We start from the raw sequence: 26,578 nt of genomic DNA, 5'->3' as shown, positions 1-26,578 counted from the left end.
ATGTCATGCTGGGTAAGATGGAGGGTCAGAGAAAAAGAGGAAGACCCCCCAATGAGATGGATCAGCCAGGTGGCATCATTGATGGCGTCAGGTGTGGCAGTGGTAATGAGGTTGGCCCAGGATCAGACATTGTTTCGTTCTGTTGTGCATGGGGTCGCTATGAGTCGGTTCTGACTCAATGGCACCTGACAACAACAACAACATAAAATGTTGCTGTTGTTGTTGTTGTTGTTAAGAGTTGTCTAGTTGGTTCTACCTCATAGAGACACTGTGTAAGGTTTCTGAGGAGCAGCTGGTGGGTTTGAACTGCTAGCCTTGTGGTTCACAGTCCAATAGCGTCACACCAGGAGCTCATACCTAAAAAATAATACTATTAAAAGTCAAATTATTTCTAAAATTGATATTCTTATGTGTAGGAAAGCAAAATTAGAAGAAAAGTGTTTATAGTGATACTCTGAGCGCTAAAAAGTAGAAAAATAACATATCTTTCTCTATAGTTTACTGATGTTTTTCATGGTGTTATTATTAATTTTTAATTGATTTTAATGCCATAATTCTTCTTTAAAATTTTATTTTATTATTAATAAGTGTGAGATTGAAACCTTCACCTGACTTTTCCTCAAGACCATAACATTTTGTAAGAAAAATACTCTCTCTGGAAGTGGTGGAATATCTAATAAGTGCAGAAGAAGTCCCTTTAAATTAATCATCATTTTAATTTCTTTTGTAATTATCATGTAAAACTTTGCAGCCCAAATATGTTCCCATGTTCTACCTGTTTATTTCTATTCAGAATCCCTTTCTTCAAATATACTGACAAAATTAAACTCTTCTAATATGTTTTCTCAATTTATAGCTTTCAAATATTATGCCAAATTGAAAGTCTGCAAAATCACAGGCCTTCTCAATTTCAGACTATTTTGGTAGAAAGTATACATTCATCCAATGAAAAATAGGAGCTCCACCAAAGATCCTACATTACAAAGTGTAATTATATAATTTCAAAATGAAATCTTGTACCCTGTTTTAACTCTCATGATTTAATTTGATTATTTTCTTCCCAGTGAGATGTGTTCATGTCTTTCTCTTTGCAATGTTTTTCAATATATATAAAGCCTCAAAATACAGATGAAATATTTCATAACTTATTTATTTTTATTTTGTCTCACTTTAGAGAAATTCCTTATAGGATCTAAATTTCAACCATAGCTCTGTAAATGTAGTTCTCGGACTTTAGACAATTTTAATAAGTTCTTTTGGACGTGTTTCCCCATGTACAAAATGGGTAATATTAATTTGAAGTGTGGCTGAAGATGAAATGAAGCAATGCCTAGCTGTTTTTAAAGTGCAATGTTGACATTTTCACTGTGGAATTAATTTTTATTTCATTAACATTGTAGAATATACTCTGTATACAAGACACTTCTATCAACAACATGAAGAAGAGAGGGAATTTAAAAGAGAGAGAAAGAGAGAAAGAATAACTATGCATGCTCACCCTCGAGCCCAGTGTAGTTTTCGGTGCATGAACGTGGACCCAGATCATGTTGTTGTTGTTAAGTGCCATCAAGTTGATTCCAACCCATAGCGACCCTGTACAGGGTTTCTGAAGAGCTAATGGTGAGCTTGAACCATTGACCTTTGCAGTTAAAACTGACTTTACAGTCCAGTGCATTAACCCACAGCGCCACACCAGGACTCCAGATTATAGAATGTCTTAAATACTAGGCTAAAGAGTTGGAACATTTTTTTTTTGTACACAATGGGGGTAAGGGTGGGATAAATGTTAACAATGTCATCTCTGTAAACACTCTTACAGGTCAAAATTACAGGGTGGAGGGTATAATCAGTTGCTACAATTCCAGAAGGTATAACCCAGAACAATTTGCAGACTTCCACTGCAGAGCTTAAGTACAGGATGTGGCTAACAGGTAATAAAGGGATAGCATTGTAGTGTTTGTTGGTAGCTGAGCAGAAACAGGACAGCACAGTGGGTCAAACACAGGTTTGGTTTCATATTACTGCTTGGGGACATTCGTAAGCTGCTTCATTTCCATATTTCACCATCTGTGAAATGTAATTGTTTTATCTAGTATATAAGGGAACTTTGAGGATTGCTATGCTGCTTTAGGAGTCCTGGTGGTGCTGTGGGTTAATGCGCCAGACTGCAAAGCCATTTGAACTGCAAGGTCGGCGGTTCAAGCTCACCAGCTGCTCCTCGGAAACACTGTACAGGGTCACTATGGGTTGGAATTGACTAGATGACACCCAACAACAACAACAATGTTGCTTTAAGTTAAGGGTTTGAAGATAGTCAGCTGTTTTCAGAATCAAGAGACTATAAAATAATAAAAATAATCTACTTGCATTTCTGTTATTGTTATCTTGATTTTTCGCCTCAGAAAAGCCACCTGTTGAGATGAAAGAGCGCATACTGTTGTTGTGTGCCATCAAGTCAGATCCAACTCATAGGGACCCTGTATAGGGTTTTTAAGGTACAGCTGGTGGACTTGACCTGCTGACCTTTTGGTTAGCAGTCTTGTGCTTATCTTATAGCATTACACTAGAATGCCCAGAAAAGTACTCATAGTGATCTTTTAATCCAACCTCATCCTTTTACATTGGAGAAAATAGGGTATAGTTTTGTGACTTGATCTGGGTCCCTAAATAAGAGTCAAGCAGACCCTAGGCTGGAAAGAAGTCTCCCAGCCTTCAAGAGCATGCTTACACCAACAGACCTCACTGGGTTTTCTAGCTAATAACAGAGAATAATCCTCATAGGACTTGACTTTGGGCCAATCCTGATAATACTTCTCCTCTTCTCCCCTTGTGAAGCCAGAGGAGGTCAGACATCATTCCGCATCCTCTTTTGTAACCAGGGATGTGGAGGTGACATGTGATTGTTGTTGTTGTTTTTGGAATTTAAGGTTCTATTCCACATTTTCTCCCATTCTATCAGGGTTCATATATTGTGGCCCTGATTAGAATGGTTGGTAGTAGTAGCCAGGCAACATCTAGTTCTTCTGGTAAAGGGTAAATGAGGCCATGGTTCATGTAGACTATTTGTCCTATAGACTAGTTTCTTCTTTGAGTCTTTGGTTTCTTTCTTTCTCTTTTACTCCAGATGAGTTGAAACCTATTGTAATATATATTTTTTAAGTTTTTATTGTGAATTGGGTGATAGTTTACATAGGAGAACATAAGCTTTACATTCATTCTATCATATTTCGTTTCATTGTAATGATTACAATCACCTCCATGCATCATCATTCAACAGCATTTGCTTCCAATCCTTCTGTTGTTGTTGTTTTTTGATGTACACCGAAGCACTCAGGAATGTATAACCATTCAAACAACCAAAGGGTACAGCATGCAAGCCTGCCCCTCAGCCGTCAGCACACAGCCCCTCTCTCTACCTGACTCCAGAGTCCCCAGCCACTCCATCTCTCCACATCATCCATCATCTCAGCCTCCATCTCTGTAATTGTTTTAATCATAGACTGACCTCCCAGATCCTCAGTTCTTATAATTTTATTCTGTTTTTGACTCTTCCATTTGTCGATTGCAATAAATTTTTAAAGACTAACATTTTATCAATGTAAATAACTGGTTTAGGATCTTCCACTTTAAAACATGGTAGCAAATCAAGCAATGTCTGGTTTTATCAATGTAGTAGACTGTATTTTTAGAATATGTTTAAATACTAAACTGAAACAGAATTATAATTTTTTAGAAGTTTTTTTATTGTTAATTGAGTGATAGTTTACATGGGAGAATATCAGCTTTACATTCATCCTATTGTATTTTGTTTCATAGCAATGATTATAATCCCCTCCATGCATCATTATTCAACAGCATTTGTTTCCATTCCTTCTGGAGTTTTTTTTGTTTTGTTTTGTTTTTTTGTGTGTGGGGGGGATGTACACCAAAGCACTCAGGGATACACAACCATTTAAATAACCAAGGGGCACACCCCACAAGCCTGCCCCTGGCTGTCAGCACATAGCCCCTCTCCCTCCCTGAGTCCAGAGTCCCCAGCCACTCCATCTCTCCACTTCATCACCTCTGCCTCCATCTCTGGTGTCACTGCTTCTCTGGATAGGGTCCTGCACTCTGCTCTTCTCCCTTGATGGTCCCAGGGTCTATTGTAGTATTTTAGCAATATTTTTCTCTTGAGGTTTATTTTGTGAGAATACCATTCTAATCTCAAATTCATTTTGACAGCTTATCAGTTTAGGCATGATGAAAAACATATTTGCTATAAAATGTAACTCTTCACCCAATTTATTTAGTCATAATCCATTTAAGGGACTCGTGATGTGGCTCTGTGGGTTAATGTGCCAGACTGCAAACTGGTTTGAACTGCAAGGTCAGCAGTTCAAGCTCACCAGCTGCTCCTTGGAAACCCTATACAGAGTTGCTATGGGTCGGAATTGACTGGATGGCACTTAACAACAACAACAATCCATCCAAGAGCATGGTCTATTGTATCTCTAATCTTTTTTCTTGGTGCATTCCCTCACCCATTCTCCATATACAAAGGAGCTTCAAAAAGCTCATGGAAACATGGAATTGAAAGATAATAGAATTTTCCCATGTGTTTTTTGAAGTCCCCTTGTATACTTGAAAACATCTTTGCTGGAAGCAGAAATAACTGATAAACCACATGGTTTTTTAGCAGAGAAAGTTAGTATTTAAGGTAAGGATGTAGAGTCCAGGTCTTTTGGCAGGATCTGGAAGGCAAATCAGCTTGGTTTGTCCCTTTGCATGTGTATGCTTCTATTTATAGCACAAAAGTAATCAGTATGCAATGCAAAAAAAAAAAAAAAAAAAAAACCACTTTGTAGGTGCACCCCCCCCAAAAAAAATGGGGGCAAATTTAAATCTGAGGCATGCACTATTTTATTACATTTTCTCATAACACAGGTATAAGTTTTTAGATTAAGAATAAAATGCCATTGACATTTCTTTTTCAACAGGTTTCAATATTCTGAGGGAAAAAAGGAGGGCATTAATACCATGTACCATATCTTGTGCCGAGTTTCTCAGTATGTTATCTTATTTGATTGATACAATCAAAATCAAGCTTTGATATCAATTTTACAGATAAAGAAAAGGAAACAACAGAATTAGGTACTTTTTCTAAAGCACTAGGTACTGAAACTTAGATTCAAATCCAAGTATGTTTTGATCCAAATAGAATCCCCTTTTCAGTATATCATGTGTTATTGTTAGGCACCATTGAGTCAGTACCGTCTCATAGTGACCCTATGCACAACAGAACAAGACACTGTCCGGTCCTGGACCAACCTCACAGTTGTTGCCATGCTTGAGCCCATTGATGCTGCCACTTTGCCAGTTCATCTTTCTGGGGGTCTTCCTCTTTTTCTCTGGCCCTCCACCTTACCAAACATGATATCCTTCTCCAGAGACTGGTCCCTCCTGACAATATGTCCTAAGTATGAGAGACAAAGTTTGGCCATCCTGGCCTCCAAGGAGCACTCTGGCTGCAAATTCTTCCAACACAGATCTGTTGGTTCTTTTGGCAACCCATGGTACTTACAATATTCTCCTCCAACATCATAACTCAAATACGTTCATTCTTCTAATGTCTTCCTTATTCACTGTCTAACTTTTGAGTGCTTATGAAGTTATTAAAAATACCATAGCTTGGGTCAGGCACATCTTAGTCCTCAAGCTGACATCTTTGCTCTTCAGCACTTTAAAATGATCTTGTGCAGCAGAGTTGCCTAATGCAATACATCATTTGATTTCTTGACTGCTGCTTCCATGAGTGTTGATGGTTGATCCAAGAAGAATGAAGTCCTTGACAACTTCAATCTTTTCTCCATTGATAAGAATGTCGTTAAAAGTGGTGAGGATTTTTGTTTTCTTTACATTGAGATGCATTCCATACCAAAGGCTGTGGTCTTTGATCTTCATCAGTAAGTATTTTAAGTCCTCTTCATTTTTAGCAAGCAAGGTTGTATCATCTGCATATCGCAGGTTGTTAATGAGTCTTCCTCCAATCTTGATGCCATGGTTTTCTCCATATAAGCCAGCTTCTCAGATGATTTGCTCAGCGTACAGGTTGAATACGTATGGTGAAAGGAAACAAGTTTATCGTACACCTTTCATAATTTTAAACCATTTTGTGAGGTTGGTCCAGGACTGGGCAGTGTTTTATTCTGTTGTGCATAGGGTTGTTGTGAGTCGGTACCAACTCAATGGCACCTAACAACAACAACCATCTCTGGGTGGACTTGAACCTCCAACGTTTGGGTTAGTAGCAGAGCTCTGAACTGTTTGCAACACCCAGAAACTTCTCTTGAGATTGGTGGTGGTCATGGTTGTTTGCCATCGAGTCAGTTCTGATTCATTGTGACCCTGTATATGGTTTTCAAGGCTGTAAATCTTTATGGGAGAAGAAGGCCTCGTCTATCTACTGACGAGGAGCTGGTAGATTAAAACTGCTGACCTTGGGTTATTAGCCCAAAGTATAAATACACTGTTTTGTTGTTGTTAAGTGCCTTCAAGTTGGTTCTGTATCATAGCCACTCTGTATAGTGTTTCTAAGGAGTGTCTGGTGAATTTGAGCCTCTGACCTTGAGGTTTAAACTGACCTTGCGGTTCAGTGCATTATCCTGCAGCGCCACATAGCTAGCATCTCATTCTCCAGAGGTAAACTGGAACTCCATAAGGCTCAGGATGTGAGGGGTAGAGAAGGACTGGCAGGAAGTAGGAGATATTTTTTTTTTTTTTTGAGGACTGTTTTGCAATAGAAGGACTAGATCCTTGTAGGAAACTTTCCTCAAATATGTATGTTGGGTTGTTGTGTTTTCCAGAGAAGGTAAGAAGTTTCAAGAATATGATTCTCTCTTTATGTAAAAAGTCAAACTTGATTTCTTCATACTCAACCTGGAATCTGGTCCAATGAATAATTGTTTACTGACTTTTCTGCTTCTACCCACCATGCCTAATCTCTGCATTATATTACTGACATTTATTACCACATCCTACAATGCATCCTTAAAGCTTCCTTTTATATTTTTTCGTAAAAAACATATGTGACACCTTATTCTTTTCTGTTAGATTTCCTTCTGCTTCTTCTCATAAATTATTTTTTCAAAATAAATTTATGTGACTTCCATTTAAATTTCAAATGCTAATAACTCCTCTTACAGAGTTAAATCTTTTTGCAACTTCCCAATTTTGCTTTATGTTATGTAATAGTTGGAGACACAGCTAAACCACATGCCTCCTTTGAATGTATTGGGGACAATCAAGTATTTAAATTATCACCATTAATAACTATTACCAGTATTGGGAAAGAATCTGTTTGATCCTGCCTCTCTTAAAACTTAAAAGACTTCAAAAACATGTTAGCTCTTCTTCCCACCATTCCATTTTCCAGGCCTAAAAGTGCTTTTTCTTTTTGGTACTGGGTTCCTATTTCTGCCATTCAACTTAAACTTGGAAGAAAGATCACAATTTCACTGAGTGCTTGTACCGAAAGGGGTAAAAGCATCCCACAGTTGTTGGGATGTCACACATTCATAATCCTATCTTGCATCAGATTCTGCTTGTTGGCAGTGCCACAGAATGTTTCATATTTGGTAGATTCTGAAGGGGACAGAACTGAACAAGATGAGTGAACTTTTTGAGGGTTCACCTAAATTGCACATTGGCCATTCAGAGGTAACAAAGGACATCATTCTGATGGAGATTGAAGGATCCACCCATGGATTTGGCATCCAGCACAACCACAGAGGTTGAGTAATGTGAAGAGCAGAGCTCTGAAGGAGATGGGCCTGGTTTCAATATCACACTCTAGTCTCACAGTCCAGCAAAGTACAATACGTGGAGGCTCGGGAAAATGAACTACAATCTGGGGAACATATGAAGAATGATCAAGGAGTGATTTATAATACTCTCTTGGCAGTGAGAAAAGTGTTGGGTGAAGAGCAATCTGCAGAGGGAATCTATCTTGTCCTCTTGTGGTCTATGATTGTGTTCTTTTCTTTCACTTTTAGATACTAAACCCAGGGTCAAGTATAGCGATGACCTCCATGTTCAAGTAAATGAAGTTCCAGACCTTCCCACGATCGCTTAGTTCTAGATGTTATCTGGGCCAAAGAGCTTTGCCTAAAGGAAGCTTGTATTACTTTCCACTTGATAATTATAAAAGTTTTTTTATTCTTATCTAACTGGAGTTGAGATGTTATTTAGTTATACTGTCTTAGAAAACATTCTTCGTAAACTGACAAATGATACATTCTGATAAAGCTCCAGAAAAGACAAGATATACATTCCTGAATTTTACACTTCATTTCTGTAGTTGGTGGAAGAAAGACATATATATGAAACTATATTTTTAACCTCAATTTTTGGAAAGTATCAGACTACTTGTAATTGATCGTAAGAGGAATTTATTTTAAAAAAAAAAAATCCTTTCCATATAAGTAATAGTTTTAAAAAGGATCAACAAATTTAAAAACAAAAAATCCAGGATGTCCAAAAAGATTAAATTGTTAAATTTTTTGATCTTAGGAAAGCTGAATTAATATTCACTGTTCCCATTTCATAAGCTTTCTAGTCATTTAATCCATTATAGGGAAAGTTGCATTTATTTTTGTGATTTAGCACTATTAATTAATAATTTATCACAGTGATTGTATGCAAAATTTGAAGGAGAATGAATTTCCCCTGGTTTCTGGTTCTTCATAGGGGTATCTGTTTACAACTTCTTGAAGTAAGGCTGGTTGAAAGTTACGGATGTTTTTGATGTTGATTTCTGGTACTGTGAAATAGTTCCTTCCCATCAGTCTGTGTGCTTCCTTACTGTGGTGCTGCTTGAGATGTCTTCAAAGAAACACACCCTACCATCACAGAACAACTCCCAACCTCAGCCATCAGTTGCTCATCATCTTGAAAAACACAGTATGGTTTCAATCACTTCGAATAAGAATCTTGTGAGAAAGTGTTCTACCATTCTGGATGAATTACATTCCAGAATACTTGTGGCATTGCAGGATAAGCACTCGACCACAAGGTCGGTTTGAGCTGGAAGGTCGGCAGTTCAAACTCACCAGCAGCTCCACGGAAACTCTCTACAGGATTGCTGTGATTTGGAACCGACTTCACAGCTTAGAGAGGCCATCTACCATCCACTTAGGTAGTTCCTTGCAAATTAAAAAAGACAAACTTGGCAAATGCCTTGTTGTTAGGTGTTGAGTCAGTTCTGACTCATAGCAACCCAGTTTACAGCAAATATAATACTGCCTGATCCTGCCCCATTCTCACAATTGTTCCTGTGTTTGAGCCATTGTTGCAGACTCTGTGTCAGTCCGTCTCAATGAGGGTCTTCCTTTTCTTTGCTGACCCTCTACTTTACCAAGCATAATATAATTCTCCAGAGACTCGTCTTTCTGATAACAAGACCATAGTATATCAAACAAAGTCTCACCATGCTCGCTTCTAAGAAGCATTCCAGATGGCACACAGTAAGAAACCTGGCTAGTGTAGAATTTAGTAAATTCTGAACAAACTCTTGATTTCTTACATTTTCTTAGAGCTTTGAATCTGTTATCTACGAGATGGCAATAAACATGTGATATTCAATGTTATTATTTAAACCAATTTAACATGAAAAGAATAGCATTTACATAAGATTTTAAAAATAACTTCTTTCCTGATTAGAAAAGTACTACACGTCCAGTGTGTAAAGTTTAGAAACTGCAGGAACTTATAAAAAGGAACATGAAAATCATCCAGAGATATCTCAGTTGACACTTTGCTGTGTAGATTGCCTTTTGTTTGTTTTTTTAAGTAACAGTTCTTTTGAGGGGGAAATTTTTTATTATGACGAATAAAGTTTTACAGAGACTATCATCAGTATTTTATACACTTTGATTCATCCCAATGATTGCAATCCCTTCCAAGCAACAACAATTATCCTGCTTCTTCCCAGTGGTTCTTGTTTCCATTCCACCCTCCTTCCCACCCCTTCTCAATTGTGTACTCAGGTAAATGGTGCCCTTTTGATCTTGACTAGCTGACCGTTCCATGGCGAGCATATCTTATTACTATTGTTGTCCCCTATGTACCTATTCATTGCTTAGCTGGAGATTGAGCCACCAGAATGAGTTCTGTTCCAAACTTGAAGGGTGGTCAAAGGCTGTAGTCTCAGTTTCTTCCAGCTCTTTCTGACCAATAAGCCCATTGTTTTTGTTGTTGTTGTTAATAATCTTGAGTTTTGCCCCACATTTTCTACCACTCTAGCCGGGACCTTCTATAGTGATCCCTTTCAGACCAGTTGCTAGTGGTGGCTATCTCTAGCTCATCTAGTTCTTCTGGTCTCAAAGACATGGAGACTAATATTTACATGTTCCATTGGTCCATTGGACTAGCTGATTCCAAACGTCTTCAATTCTGATTACTCTTCTTTCTTCCGCACATAGAGAGACCAATATTTGCACCTTAGATGGCCACTCATGAGCTTTTAAGAACCTAGACACTGCTCACCAAAATAGGATGTAGAATATTATCTTATGGACTATGGTATTCCAATTTACAATTGTGTCCCCTGAGACAGTGGTCCTGAGCCACTAGGCCCAATAACTTATTGCCTTAAGATATTTGGTAATATCTAAGAAGTGGTCCTCATTGTGCCCCCTGTATGCTCCACCACATTCATAGGTGTGTTTGCAGCAAAGGTAAATAAATATGAACATACAAATATCCTCTGTCATAGCCATACATGTTTCTGGGTTTACTCTCATTCTCCCTCCCATACCCATTCAACATACCCTTTCACTATTTCTTCAGACTATTGACAAATACTTGGTTAATGTATTTTCCAGTATTTAAACATTTAAATAAAGAATATAAAAATGTCTCAGACTCATCATCTAGAACTGGGGTAGCATTGCTTCTTATGGACAGTCATGTATCTACAATTAGAACACAGTTGCTTCAGGATTGTATGTTCTTATATAGACTTTTTTCTTTTTCTTTTTTAAACAAATTTGAACCACAGCATTCTACAAGCTCCTTTTAATACTTAACAGTATATGATAAATATTGTCATGTTCTAATATTTAACAATTGTATACTCTAACATTTTGTGGAATAAATAATCTGATAAAAATAGTAGCTCATAAATCATTGCTGATTATTTTCTTAGCATAAATTCCTAGAATGACATTTAAAGTCTAAAAATTATGCATAGTTTCAAGAGTCTTATATGTAGGTAAAATTATCTGTATATATTTGTATAAGGGAGCTCTGATAGCGTACTGGTTACTAATCGGGCTGCTAACGTCATAGTCAGCAGTTCAAAACTACCAGCTGCTCTGTGGGAGAAAGATGAGGCTTTCAGCTCCCATAAAGATTTACAGCCTCAGAAACCCCGTACAGTGTCACTATGAGTCGGAACCTACTCCACGGCACATTAACAACAACAATATTTGTATATGTGTGTTAGTTTGTTAATAATTAAAAGATCCCTCAAATATTGTATCAATTCATATTCCTGCCTATAGGATATGCAAATGTCCATTTCCCAAGAGAAGAGCATTTAAAGGCCACATATACAATAAAATGAGAAAATTTAATCCAGGGGATAAGAAATTATAATACAAATGAGACAGTTCTCTTTTCCTACCATGTATTTAGATGATGTCGGAAACTACTGAAGGAAGGGAGGCTAAATAGACACCTCCTCCACATATTAAATTTTGGGCAAGTTCTTGAGGGAGAAAAATAAACAATGTGTTGGAGCATTTGCGCCTTAACAAAGCTGGTAAGATGTAATGGCATGAGATAAGTGATTCTATGCATGCCATCACGTAGATCCTAACCTCCTTTCTCACCCAGTGAAAATGACAGGACTTGGACGGCTTACAACTCTGGATATATGGGAATGATGTTCCCCACATGGCTGAAGGGAAATGGCTCAGACGTTTGCATTCCTGAGGCCAGCTGAGTGGTGTGGTCTTGGTGAATTCCTGTATATTTGAGTCAAGGCAGCCTCCAGGGTGGTGTTTTATAAGGTTAATTTGGAATGGCTCAGGTTTAGTATGCATGAGAAATTTCTAATAGAAAACCATGGTTTCTAGGCATGTTGGCCACCTTTCTATGTGGGTTTGTCACATCATCTTTTTTCAAATAACATTTCTTCAGATCATTGAAAGAATATTTGTTTAATGTATTTTCCAGTATTTTTTAAAAAGGACATAAAGAAGAATATAAAAATATTTCAGACTCATCAACCAGAAATGAGACATCATTGCTTCCTTTATGGTGTGTTTCCTATCATTTAAATTTAAAAACCTATGTTTTGTTTACATAAGAGAAGTCATATTTTATATACAACTTTATGTCTGTCTTTTCGTACTAAATATAATATTTCGATGTCATAAAATACTCATTGAAACTTACTACTTAAGAGTTTCTAACATTTTATTGTATCAGTGCACTCTAAATTACTTAGTTCATTCTACAGCAGTGGTCCATATGCTAAGCACTAAGACTAAGGCCTGCGGTAAGAGTCTGTCAACCACTTTATGGGAGAAAGAAAAGGCTTTCTGCTCCCATGAAGATTTAAAGCCTCAAAAACCCGACACGGGGTTGCTCTGAGTCGGAACTGACTCCACGGCACCTAACAACAACATTGTTGGATTTAAGCTTACTTCCGTTATTTTACTAATATGTTGTCGTTGTTAGGTGCCCCCGAGTTCTGACTCACAGCAACCCACACACAACAGAATGAAACACTGCCCATCCCTGCACTATCCTCACAATAGATATGCTTGAGCCCATTGCTTCTGTCATAGTGCCAATCCATCTCGTTGGGGTCTTCCTCTTTTTTTGCTGACCCTCCACTTTACCAAACATGGTGTCCTTCTCCAGGGAATGGTCCCTCCTGATAAATGTCCCAAGTGTGAAAGAATAAGTCTGACCACCCTGGCCTCTAAAGAACATTCTGGCTGTATTTCTTCCAACACAGATTTGTTTGTTTTTTGAGAAGTCCATGATACTTTTAATATTCTTCTGTTACTTTTACTAATATAATAACAGAAATAAACATGTTTAAGCAGAAATCTTTGCTGCATTTCTGATAAATCCCCTCAGGTAAATTTTCTTAGAAGTATACTATAGCTTGGGCCCCAAAGCTTATTTTTTTCTTATTTCACTTACTTTATCCTGATGTATTATAGGATTACATTAAATGTTTTGTTTGTTGTAAAATAATGGACATGGTGTCAGTGACCTCTCAGCTTCCAGAAGATTCTTCTACCTCAGTTCTTTCACCTTGATTGGTCATCATCTAAGCCCCGGGCCCCTTAGCTCATACCAGAAACTTTACCGAGGTTCCTTTCTGGACAGGCAGCTCGTTGATGCTCAGGTTTCCTCCAACAGCCCCTGATGCACCCTTCTTAGACCCTTAGGTCACTTTCTGAATGCAGGCTCTTCTCCCTCAGATCTCTTATTTGATCCCAGCCCGCTTCACCTGCTTGTAATAGAAAACCAAAGGTGTGCTTCCCTGGGCCTGCATGGTTTCACAGCCTTCTAATCCTGCGCAGTATGAGACTCACACCTGCATCACATTTACTTAGAAGTCCAAAAGAAACAATCTGAACCATGTCCAGAGTGTAGGAAAAACCATGGAATTGGTTTAAATTTGTAAATTATTACTCTTGAAAATGAAACCAAAGGGAAACAGAGCTACTGTGCACTTCAAATCCATGAGAAGGGCAGGTTACTTTCCTGGCTTGAGTTTGAAGTTTCCTATTAAAGAGACTGAGGTTTTACTTCAATTGTGACTTTATGAAAGTAGTTTTGTTTGTTTGTTTTTTTAATCTTCGTGGCCCTCTGAACCAACAACAAAATAGGAATTAATATTATCCATTCTCTCACTACTACAGTGTAATCTGTTAGGACATAAAAATTCATACTCAGTGTTTTATATTCCTCAGAGAAATAGGAGTCAACAGATGTCCATTATTCCTGAAACTAGAACGTGAATAAATCTGGTGTTGCAATTGATGCTATTGCCTAAATACATGACAATGATTTATTGTTGGCATAGAAGTTTCTTGATGACATGACGCATGTCTAGAAGTACCATTTCCTTTAAGATATATCCAGCCAATGTACAGCAAACACCCACTGCTGTGCAGATAATTGGCTTTCTTTCCACATTCTGCAGTTTCTAGTTTTGCTTTAGCTCCTCTGCCAGGGCTATACATCTCATTATTATTAGGGTCATGAGTATTGGTTATTCACTTCAACAAAGGTAGACATCTTTGTCTCTAAGCTTGAAGAATTCAAATAGCTAACATTTTATTAGTCTTACAATGTATGTTGGTGTTGTTAAGCGCCGTCGAGTTGGTTCTGACGCATAACGACTCTGTATAGGGTTTCCAAGGAGCAGCTGGTGAGCTTGAACCACTGACCTTGCAGTTCAAAAGCTTTGCAGTCTGGTACATTACCCCATAGCGCCACACTCCTTACAATGTATAATGAACTGTTAAAGGAACGTTATGGGTCTTATCATATATAATCCTCTGAAATAGGCACAATTTTATTGTAATTTTACAGATGAAGAAATTGAGGCTTAAAGGGGATAAGAAATATGTTAGAGTCAAGACTAAGGAAACCTCATAATACTTTAGATCTTGAGTTTTAAAGCATATTGCAATAACTACCTTTTGGCAGAGCCATGGTAATTTTTTACCACCTAACTCAACTGAAAATTAAAAGTATAATAAGTGATTAATGAAAAGAGTGTTCAATTCTAAATTGTTCTTATCTTCCTTTTCTGCAGGACAAATTAAACTAGCTTGGGCTTTGTTTGGCTTGACAAATTTTGCTTTAGCTTGTAAAATGTTGCAAATTTGGTATGGAAATTACTCAGAGAATCTGACTCTTAACCAGGACATGCTGTTTCTGCTGGACTAAGGGTTTTGGAATGGTAACCTCTCCTTTCATGTTTCAGACTGGTCTCTCTTTCTGTGGGCTTTTTTTTTTTTTTTTTCATTTTCATTCACTAGCAATGTGTTCTTTTACATTCCTCAGACCTGAAAACTGAACTCTTCCAGGTGAATTTAATTTATTGCTCTGATGACCACATCAATATCATATCTTCCCTCCCTTTTATTTTTAAAGAGGTAGCCGTTCTATGTCAACAATGATATGGCAAATCTTTATAGAAAAGCAATTCTTTATTTAATAGTGTCTTAAGAAATGTCCTTTAAAAAAAAACAAAAAAACTGGTATGAAAGTAACTCCAAAGCCTATATTATATGTATGTGATTTGTATGCCTCAAGTTTTTTTTTTTTTTTTTTTTAACTCTTTGTTAAAATGTTGAGGCCAAGAAAATTTTTATTAAAATGTTTGGGTTTTTGTAAAAACTATAGATCCATATCAATATTATTAAAAGTATTTTTGGAAGCTTTGAGATATTTGGTTTCTCATAATTTCACCAATATAATTTTTCTCTGAAAAACTTTTATATGATACTCAGAAGCAGGTATCTAGAGTGAGCATCCAAGTCTGTGTACGTGTTGATGAATCAGCTGGGGCAACAGCTCTCAGGACGTTTTCAGAGCAAAATGAAGACTTGTGTCTAAACAGAAAGCTATTCCTCCTGCCCATAGGGTGGACTGAAGGATCATTGACAAGAAATATTAACAATTGATGTCCAAGTTCTGTCCTGAAATACAAGACTGGAGTCTTTTGAGTATAAAATTATTAGCACTATTGGTATTATTTTTGTTACTTAAAAAAAAAAAAAAAAAAGGCCTTTTTGTATTTCAGTGATTTGCTTTGCTCATTTATCCAATTGTTCATTTCATTCACATGTTTGGTAGTTCTCAATTTTTAATGTCTGAGATGATTGTTGTTGTTATGTGCCGTCAAGTCGGTTCCTTGCAGTTCAAACTGAGCTTGAGGTCTAGTGCTTGTCCTACGGCGCCACACCATGCAAAATTCTGGGTCACTGTTAGAGATGCACTGTCCATTCTGTTTGGGAGATACACCAGATTCTTCCTTTAACAGCTTTCAGGACACTCTGATACAGGTGGTTCTTTGGCTGCACTTTCAGAAAAATTGTAGCACATGAGCATAGTATGAGACACCAAACAAGGTTGGTTTTTTTGTTGGTGGTACTGTCAAATTGGTTCCTATACATAGTGAACCGAAGTCCAACAGAACAACCATTGAGCAGTCCTACAGCATCCTCATTATGTATGGGGCCGTTGTTGCAGACATTGTGGTAACCCATCTCATTGAGCGTCTTCTCTTTTTCATGGACCCTCACTTTACCAAGCATGATGTTATTCTCCAGGGGCTAGTTTCTCCTGATAATATGGCCAAAGTATGCTTCTAAGAAACATTCTAGCTGTACTTCTTCCAAGACAGATGTGTTTGTTCTTGTTGCAGTTCATGATATATTCAGTATTCTTTGCCAGTGCCAAATAAGTTTACAAAGATGGAACAGGCCTGTTTTATTACTCAGGAAAGTTCAAAATAAAAAGAAATATAGACTTTAGCATTACTAATAATAAAAGGAGCTGTGGTAGCATAGTGGTTATGAATCAGGCTGTGAACTACAAGGCCAGCAGTCCGAAACTACCAGCTGTTCTGCGGGAGAAAGATGAGGCTTTCTGCTCCCATAAAGATGTACAGCCTCAAAAACCCAGTACAGGGTTGCTATGAGTGGGAACTGACTCCATGGCACATAACAACAGCAACAATAATAATGATGGTTATTATGTTCTTGATGTGATTCTGGATTCTGTGTATACATGGAGACTTCAAAAATTTTGTGAAATTTTTGAATGACAAGATAATGAATTTTTTTCATTAACTTAGGAGGGAATAGTCACTAGAGAAGGATATCATGTTTGTTAAGGTAGAGGGTCAGAGAAAAAGAGGAAGACTCCAGCAAAATGGATTGGCACAGTGGCAGCATCAGTGGGCTCAAACATAACAACGATTGTGAGGTTGGTCCAGGACCAGGCAGTGTTTTGTTCTATAATGCATAGGGTCACTATGAGCTAGTACCGACTCAATGGCACCTAACAATGGCAGCATCAACATACATCAGTTGAATGAATCCTCACAGTAACATTACCCATTTTATGACTGAAGACACTGTAATCACATGTCCAAGTTCAGAAATCAAAGCCTGTTTCTCTCCATCACCTAATCCTTGTCCTCTAACCTGCATTGTATCACCACTTCTATATAAATCACAGTATAAGGCAACACATCATAAGTATTGTGAAAGTGATGTACCCAAGAGGAGTTAATGGGTATGAGGGAGAAGAAATTTATATTTATCCAGCAAATATTGCATGCCACAATTCATGTATTTTTAATCTAATTGTCACTACTCAGTGAAATAGAAATTATCATCTCATTTTATCTTCAGTTTTCTCATGTGTAAAGAAGGGATAATAAAATGTCTTATCTCATAGAGTTGGGTGGAGGACAGAACAAAATAAAATACTGCAAAATAGTAAGTAAAATAGATGGAAGTTCTGCTATCTATATTTCATAAACTAGCAGAATCTTCATCTAAACCATGACCTCCTTAGGCCACCCCAAAAATGTATTGTATATCCTGAAACTTCATTGGCAGTATACTTCCAAAACTCAATGAAAGCACATTGCCTGACTTGCTTGCTTTGAACCCATCCTCAGAATGGATCAGTTGTCAGAGAAGGACATCATGTTTGATGAAGTAGCGTGTCAATGAGGGCATGGAAGACCCTTGGTGAGATGAATTTGCATAATAGCTACAAGGATGGACTGAAACATGCTGGTGATTGTGAGAACCATGCAGGACCAGGCAAAGTTCCATTGTGCTGTACAAAAGCTCTTCATGTGTCAGAGTTGGCTCGATGGCAGCTAGCAACAATCTAACACAGCACCTAACATAAGCACTATTATTCTTTTCACAAGAACTCTTGACAGTTGAAGAATCTGAGGTTCCAAATAGTTAGGGAATTTGGTTAAGGTTACCCACCAGTGAGGTAGAGGATTCAATCTGTTATATATGTGGCTCCTGTTTTCAGGCTTAGGCAGAGGAGAAAGAATGTCATTTCAGCTATCATGACCTTGGAAATTTTTCATGGAAGAACCAGCACTTGAGTTGGGCCTTGAAGGATGGGTAGAGTTTCAAGGACAGAAGTGACCGGGAGGGCACTCCAATTTTAACATGAGCTATTTAACCTCACTGAAATTATTCATAATTTAACAAAACCCAAATCTCTCAAGACTACAGCCTTCAGAACTTCTGCCAAGACAAATTTCAGGCAGGTTAAAGAAAAATGTTCCTGGATTCTTTCAAGATATGTGAAATGTTCAGGGAAAACCTGTGTATTGAGAGTAGCCATAAAGGTTGAAGCACAGGATTGCTGCTGCAGATGGATCACAGTGTCCTAAAGAGTCAGGCCGCAGATACCCTCACAGTTCAGTATTAACTTGAAGTCCAACCTGGTGACCCCCTTGTCCCATGGGGCAGAGTGGGGAATCTCTGCTACCACAGCACTTCTGTAGGAAATTAATAGGCTAAAAATGTAGTACCTGGGCCTTTAGAGTTACACCCACAGAATGGAAATTTCTTATCTGTGAATTGTTCTTTCAGTGCCAGTCCCTGGATAAAAAGGGTCCGCGGAAGCCTGTTTCTCCACTTGTAAAACCAGGGGTCTAGAAAGCAGTAATTATGCTGAACTTAAGTGTTTGGCTGCTAATTATAAGGTGGGTGGTTTGAATCCACTAGTTGCTCTATGGGAGAGGTAGAAAGAGGTGGCATTCTGCTTCAATAAAAATGTATAGCCTTGAAAATCCTTTGGGGAAGTTCTACTCTGTCCTACAAGGTTGCAAGGAGTCTGTCTGATTCAACTGCAGTGGGTGGTGAACAGAAACAGCTTCCCCCAAGTCTTAAAGCACGAGACTGAGACAGCAGGAAACACTGCCCTCCTGGCTCCCAGACCAGTGCTCTTTTCCAGCTTCAGCTCTGTCATTACCTGAAGTTTCAACACAGAGGAGTGGAAAGCAGATAGCAGTTCAATAGCCCAGTACCTGGGATCCCTGAGGGGAAAAAGAACTTTAGAAAAATCCTTTTTCTGTTTCCTTACCATTTGTTTTTACATCTCTGTATAGAAATAGCACCTCACATTTTCCCTATAATTCCGATGGCACTGTAATTTAACTAGTTCATTCATTTATTTATTCAATAACAAATAGTTATGGAGCACCTAGAATTTTTCAGGCACTGTTGCAGTTTCTGTTGATAAAGTTGTGAAGAAAGGAGACTTTCTACCTTATTAAACTTACATTTTAGTGGGAGAGATGGTCTTTAAATAGGATGTTGTTGTTGAGTATTACCTAGTTGGTTCCAACTCATAACAACCCTATATAGGAGGAGCAGCTGGTAGGTTTAAGCCACCAACTTTGTGGTTAGTGGTCCAGTGCTAATCATACAATACCACACCAGGACTCTGTATATTTGTTAGAATGTGCATTTTTAAAATATGGTACTTTAAAACTAAAAGAGACCTGCATAATGGAAGAATATACCATGCTCATGGATAGGAGACTGAATATTGTGAAAATACTACCCAAAGTGATGTATAGCTATAACACAATTCCAATCTAGATTCGAACATAATTCATTAAATAGATGGGAAATTGACCACCAACTTTTAACAGAAAGGAAAAAGACTCCAGAGAAAAAAACATTACTAAAAAAGAACAAAGTAGGAGACCACTCACTTTCCAATCTCACAGTGGTCAAAGCAGCCTGGCACTGGTACATATAGATCAATGGAACAGAATTGAAAACCCAATAGTATGTCCATTCACCTATAGTCACAAAAGGCCAGCACATTAAATGGGATAAAGGTAGTCTCTTTGACAAAACTGCATATCTATTTGCCTAAGAATGAAACAAGACCATATCACACACCACATACAAAATCTAGCTCAATTTGGATTAAAGACCTGGCATGTTCTAAATGTAAAACTTAGAAACAAAAAGATCATCAACAAAAATATATGGGCAAACTTAGAGTGTCTGATACATGGCACAATACCCTATCAAACTTAACTGAAAACACACAAACAGCAAAAGACAAACTAAATGAATGAGACCTCCTAAAAAATAGAACTATATGAATCAAAATATTTCAACAAAAGAGAATCCACAGACTGGAAAAAATATTTGGAAAGGACATATAAGATAAGAGACTAATCTCTAATTACAGAAAACATCAACACCTCAAGAAAAACATAGATAATCCAATTATAAAATAGGCAGAGGACAGGAACACACTTCAGCAAGGAAGACATTGCAGCAGTCAACAAATATATGAACAAATGCTCGTAATCATTAGTCATTAGAGAGATGCAAATAAAAACAACAATGAGATATCATCTCATCCCAGAATTCAGAGCAAAAATTTAAAAAACAGAAAACAACAAATGCTGGTGAGGGTATGGAGAGACTAAGATCCTCTACACTGCCTGGTGGAACTGTAAAATGGTGCAACCACTGTGGAAAACAGTATGGCATATCCTAATAAGTTTGGAAATAGAAATGCCATGTGATCTAGAAATACCCTCTACTTCATCTATATCCTAGAGAAGTAAGAGCCATGACATGAATAGATGTGTACACACCCATGTTCATCACAGTATTGTTCACTATAGCAAAAAGATGGAGACAACCTAAATGCCCATCAACAGAAGAATGGGTAAACAAACCTTGGTACATACACACAATGGTACTACGTAATGAGAAGAATGATAACTCTGTGAACTACCTCATAACCTGAGTGAACCTGGGACACAGTATGCCGAGTAAAAGCAGTCAATCAGAAAAGGATAAATATTATATGAAACCACTATTGTAAAAAGTCAATAAAAGGTTTTACATTAAAGAAACATTCCAGGGTTGGTAGGAAAGGAGGAGTAATTCACTGACTAGAGGGTAGACACATGCTAACTTAGGTGACAGGAAGACAATATACAAGAGGGAAGTTAACAGAAGAATGATGAAGGCAGGGAAAGACACAGGAAGGGATGAAAGAGTTAAAGGAAACAGAAGTAAATAGTGTTATATACACAATTCTGCAATAACAATGATCTAAAGGTAGATATCTGGATAGATACCCAAGCTGAATGGGTTGGAAGGGAGAGACAAAGTATACTAACAAATATAGAAAGACTTTTCAGATATTTACACATGGGTAAATATTTCCATGAATGTGGTGGAGCATTGTTGTTTAGTGCCGTGGAGTCATGGTGGAGCATACAATGGACAAAATAATGAAAATTTCTTACACACTACCAAATACCTTGAAAGAATGATATAGTGGGCCTAGGGGGTCACGATAATAGTCTTGGGTGACATCATGGCCAATTGACATAATCCGCAAAGACAAAGCTCTACAACTTACTTTGATGAGTAGTGAGTGGGATCTTTAAAACTCATTTAAGGTGCAACTATTGGTCTTTCCCTGTCCGGAAGAAAGAAGAGTGATGAAAATTGAAGATGCTAGGAAGCAATTAGTCCAATGGACTTATGGACAGCTGAAATATTAGAATATATGACCCTGAGACCAGAATTAGTTGTTGCCCAGCTAACCCTACCAAATGTTCTGAAAGGAATCACATTAGAAGTTCATGGATAAAGAAAGAAAATGTGCAGCAAAAATCTAAATCATAAAAAAGTCCCTTGGCTCAATTTTCTGCCAAGCAGTAGATAAGGGGACAACAATACTAGTGAGATATGCACACCATGGAATGGTCAGCTAGTCGAGATCAAAAGGGCAGCATTTAAAAATTAAAAGGGTAGGGAAAGAAGCAGGTATGGAACCAAGAAACAGAAAGGAAGTGGTATCATTGATGCTACAGTGAGGAAATTGCAAGTATTGAGATAAAACAAATTCAAACTGAAGCTGAAGAAAATGAAAACAAGTCCACGAGAGCCGAAATATGACCTTGAATATATCCCACCTGAATTTAGAGATATCTGAAGAACAGATTTGATACATTAAACACTAAAGACCGAAGACCAAAAGAGTTGTGGGATGACATCAAGAACATCATACAAGAAGAAAGCAAAAAGTCATTAAGAAGACAAGAAAGAAGGAAAAGATAAAAATGGATGTCAGAAGAGACACTGAAACTTGCTCTCCAGCATAGATATGCTAAAGCAAATGAAAGAAATACGGATGTCCAAGAGCTGAACAGAAAATTTCAAAGGTCATCTCAAGAAAACAAAATCAAATATTACAACAAAATGTGCAAAGATCTGGAGAGAGAAAATCAAAAAGGAAGAACACACTCAGCAGTTCTAAGTTGGGAGAACTGAAGAAAAAATTCAAGTCATGACTTTCGTTATTGAAGGATTCTCTGAGTAAATTATTGAATGATGCAGAAAGCATCAAAAGAAAATGAAAGGAATACACAGAGTCACTGTACCAAAAGGAAATGGTTGATGTTCAGCCATTTCAAGAGGTAGCATATGATCAAGAGCCAATGATACGGAAGGAAGAAGTCCAAGGTGCATTGAAGGAAATGGCACAGAACAAGGCACCAGGAATTGATGGAATGCAAATTGAAATCTTTCAAGAAAGCAAGGTGGCACTGGAGGCACTCATTCATCTATGCCAAGAAATTTGGAAGACAACTATCTGGCCAACTGATTGGAAGAGATCCCTATTTGTGCCATTCCAAAGAGAGGTGACCCAATGAAATGCAGACATCTTCTGACAATATCTTTGATATCCCATGGGAGTAAAGTTTTAATAAGGTAATGCAGAAACGACTGTAAGCCATGACAGAGAACTTTCGGAGGTTCAAGCCAGATTCACAAGAAGACATGGAACGAGGGACATCATTGTTGATGTCTGACGGATCTTGGCTGAAAGCAGAGAATACCAGAAAAAATGTTGACATGTGCTTTACTGACTATGCAAAGGCTTTTAATTGTGTGGATCGTGACAAGCTATGCACAACATTGTTACATATGAGTATTCCTGAACACTTAATTGTGCTCATGAGGAATCTGTACATGGACCAAGAGGCAGTTGTTTGAAGAGAACATGGGAACACTGAATGGTTTAAAATTAAGAAGGGTGTGCGGCAGAGTTGTATTCTTTCACCATACTTATTCCACCTGTATGCTGTACAAATAATCCGAGAAGCTGGGTTCTATGAAGACAAACATAGCATCAGGATTAGAGGAAGACTCATTAACAACCTATGATATGCAGATGATACAACCTTGCTCCTGAAAGGGAAGAGGACTTAAAATACTTACTGATGAAGATCAATGACCACAGTCTTCAATATGGATTGCCTCTCAATGTAAAGAAAACAAAATTCCTCACCACTGGACCAATAAACAACATTATGATCAACAGAGAAAAGATTGAAATTGTCAAGGACTTCATTCTTCTTGGATCAACTATCAACACTTATGGAAACAGCAGTCAAGAAATCAAATGACATATTGCATTAGGCAAATCTGCTGCACAAAACTTTTTTTTTTTAATTGTTGAAGAACAAAGATGTCAGCTTAAGGACTAACGTGTGCCTGACTCAAGCTATGATATTTTCAATAACTTCATATGAATGCGAAAGCTTCACAATGAGTAAGGAAGACTGTAGAAGAATTGCTGCTTTTGAGTTATGGTGTTGGAGGAGTATATTGAAAGTGCCATGGGCTGTCCATAGAACCAACAGATCTGTGTTGGAAGAAGTGCAGCCAGAGTACTCATTGGAAGCCAGCATGGCCAAACTTTGTGTCTCATACTTTGGACATATTGTTAGGAAGGAGCAGTCGCTGGTGAAAGATATCATGTTTGGAAATGTGGAGGGTCAGGGGAAAAGATGAAGACCCCCAGCAGATGGATTGGCAAAATGGCAGCATCAGTGGGCTCAACTGAAGATCTGCTCTGTAAACCTTCACTCAATTTACAACAAAAAGTTTAAAAATCTATATTGTGCTTTTAAAGTGAATTTTAAAATAGAATCCTGGTGTGATGCTATAGGCTAGACACTGGATTGTTAAGCACAAGGTCAGTGGTTCAAACCCACCAGCTGCTCCCTATACAGGGTCACAATGAGTCAGAACAGACTCAACACTTAACAACAGAGCAAGGAATAGCATAAAGAGGAAAGAGAAATGGGAAGTTGGGGGAGGATATAATTGCAGGTAGGTTGGGAAGTGAAGATGACAATGAGAAAAACCTGAAAAAGTTAACGGAGGGAATCATTATGTAGTCCAAATGAAAATTATGAGGTAGAATGTACCTAATACATTAAACCAAGAGGTCACAGTGACAGGAAAGAAAAGTGGTAAGAAAGATAACAGGCGATCCCTCTAGGACTGAAACTCAAAGGGAACAAAGGAGCAGGTATGTAAGCTTGCTGGCAACTACATTGGTCTACTGGTGAGTGGAAGAGGGGAAAAGGCAGCGATTGAGAAATGGGCTGATTTCAGTCACGTTCCATAGACTCCTGTTGACCTGGAGATGAGAGAAGAGGAAGGGCTGGTGACACCTGAGCCCATGGACAAGAACATAGCCACAGAGGGCTAGAGCTCAAAGGGAAACATCCAGCTGATATGACGTGAGGGGAGATGCACAAGAACATCCAAACTTGCAGATAGTATCCGTTTGACCTATCCTTGATGACTTCATAATCAGAACTCGACTAGAGGAAAGAAAAAAAAGTTTTGTTTTTCTTTGATAAAAGAAATGAGGGTAAATTGCTACAATTTGATGAACTTGATCTATACTCATGGAGGTAGTAACTCTAAATACCAACAGAGAGAGAGAAGGAGTCTTCACATAAAGTATCAATTCTATCCCCTCTGTATACAGGGTAGATAGGGACGGGCAACTTAGACCCTGGCTACCTAAAATGAGGGTGCAATGAAGGCACAAAGTGACTTGCTTACAGGTTTCAAGAGAGAGTTTAGTTTAAGAGTGTGCGGGGGAAGAATGAGTCCCCACTGAATAGTTTTCATCTTGTCTAGATGGGTCTGGTTAAAACAGATGGGGATAAGACTCTTATGATTTAATAGTGAATAATTATTATCGTGACTAATTAAGACTGTCACAGTTGTCAAGGTAGAAGTTTTATAACAAAACAGAGAAGTAGTTAATCTTACAATCCAGAAACAGAGGACCCTAGGACCATCAAGGGAGAAGAGCACAAGCAGAATACGGGACCCTATCCAGAGAAGCAGGAACACCAGAGATGGAGGCAGAGATGATGACATGGTAAGAGGGAGAAGCTGAGGACTCTAGATTCATGGAAAGAGAGGGACTGAGAGCTGGCAGCCAGGAGGCAGACTTGAAGAATGTGCCCTTTGGTGGTTTAAATTATTATATATTCCTGAGTGTTTTAAAAAAATTAAAATGAATAGAGGGAAATAACTGATTGTACATGGAAGAGATTATAATCACTGTAATGAAATAAAGTATACAATTTGTTGAATGTAAAACTGATGATCTGCCCTTTAATCCTTCACTCAAATCACAATTAAAAACTTTTTTAAAAAATCCAGACTTAACTGGTCAGTCAGAAAGAGATGGAAGGAATCTGAGACTATGGCTCTTGATCACTCTTCAGGTCTGTAAAGGAACTCACTTTTGTGGCTTAGTTTTCGGCCGAGTAGTAGATATAAGATATAAGAGGGGGGCACCCACACTAGTAATGTATGCTCACCATTGAATGGTCAATCATTCAAATCAAAAGGGCAACAGTAACTATAGGGAGGAAGTGGGATAACTGTTGTTATATGGAGGGGATTGCGATGAAACAATGTGTGTGATTTTGTTGCATGTAAAACTGATGATCTTGTCTTCAAACCTTCACTCAATTCAAAATAAAAAACTAAGAATATATATGAACTTAAAAAAGAAAAAACTTCTAAATAGCAGTGGAACACTATAACAACAGAATATTGTATATTGAAACATGATGTGTAGCACCAGGCTATTGTCAGATACAGTGCCAGGAGATGAGCCCCTCAGGTTGGAAGTCACTCAAAATACAACTGGGAAAGTGCTGTCTCTTCAAAGTAGAGTTGATGGTGATGACATGAATGGAATAAAGCTTTTGAAGCCTTCATTTGCTGATGTGGCACAACTCAAAAAAAAAAAAAAAAAAAAAAGGAGTGAGGTAAGAGGGAGAGTAAAGGGAGATATATTTTGGTTCATTATCTGAATGAAAAGGGATATAATTGGGAAGTTTTGAGAAAATAAAGTGATTTGATTGCCTTAAGTTTTAGCATGATCAATTGATTGCTGTGTCTAAAAGAGGTAAAAGGGCATAGGATCAGAAGACAGAAACAAGAGCTGTGATAGAAGACTGCTGCAATTGCCCTGGATTGCTAAACTGATTATAGCAAAATAATTGACATATTTGAGTTGTAGTATTGGAGAATAATATTAAAAGTACCATGGACTGCCAGAAGAACAAATAAACCTGTATTGGCAGAAAGTACAACCAGAATGCTCCTTAGAAGCCAAGATGGCAAAACTT

Source organism: Chrysochloris asiatica, unplaced genomic scaffold (genome assembly GCF_000296735.1).
Source record: "Chrysochloris asiatica unplaced genomic scaffold, ChrAsi1.0 scaffold00207, whole genome shotgun sequence".
In the NCBI taxonomy this organism is placed as follows: Eukaryota; Metazoa; Chordata; class Mammalia; order Afrosoricida; family Chrysochloridae; genus Chrysochloris; species Chrysochloris asiatica.
This window is presented reverse-complemented; position numbering follows the sequence as displayed.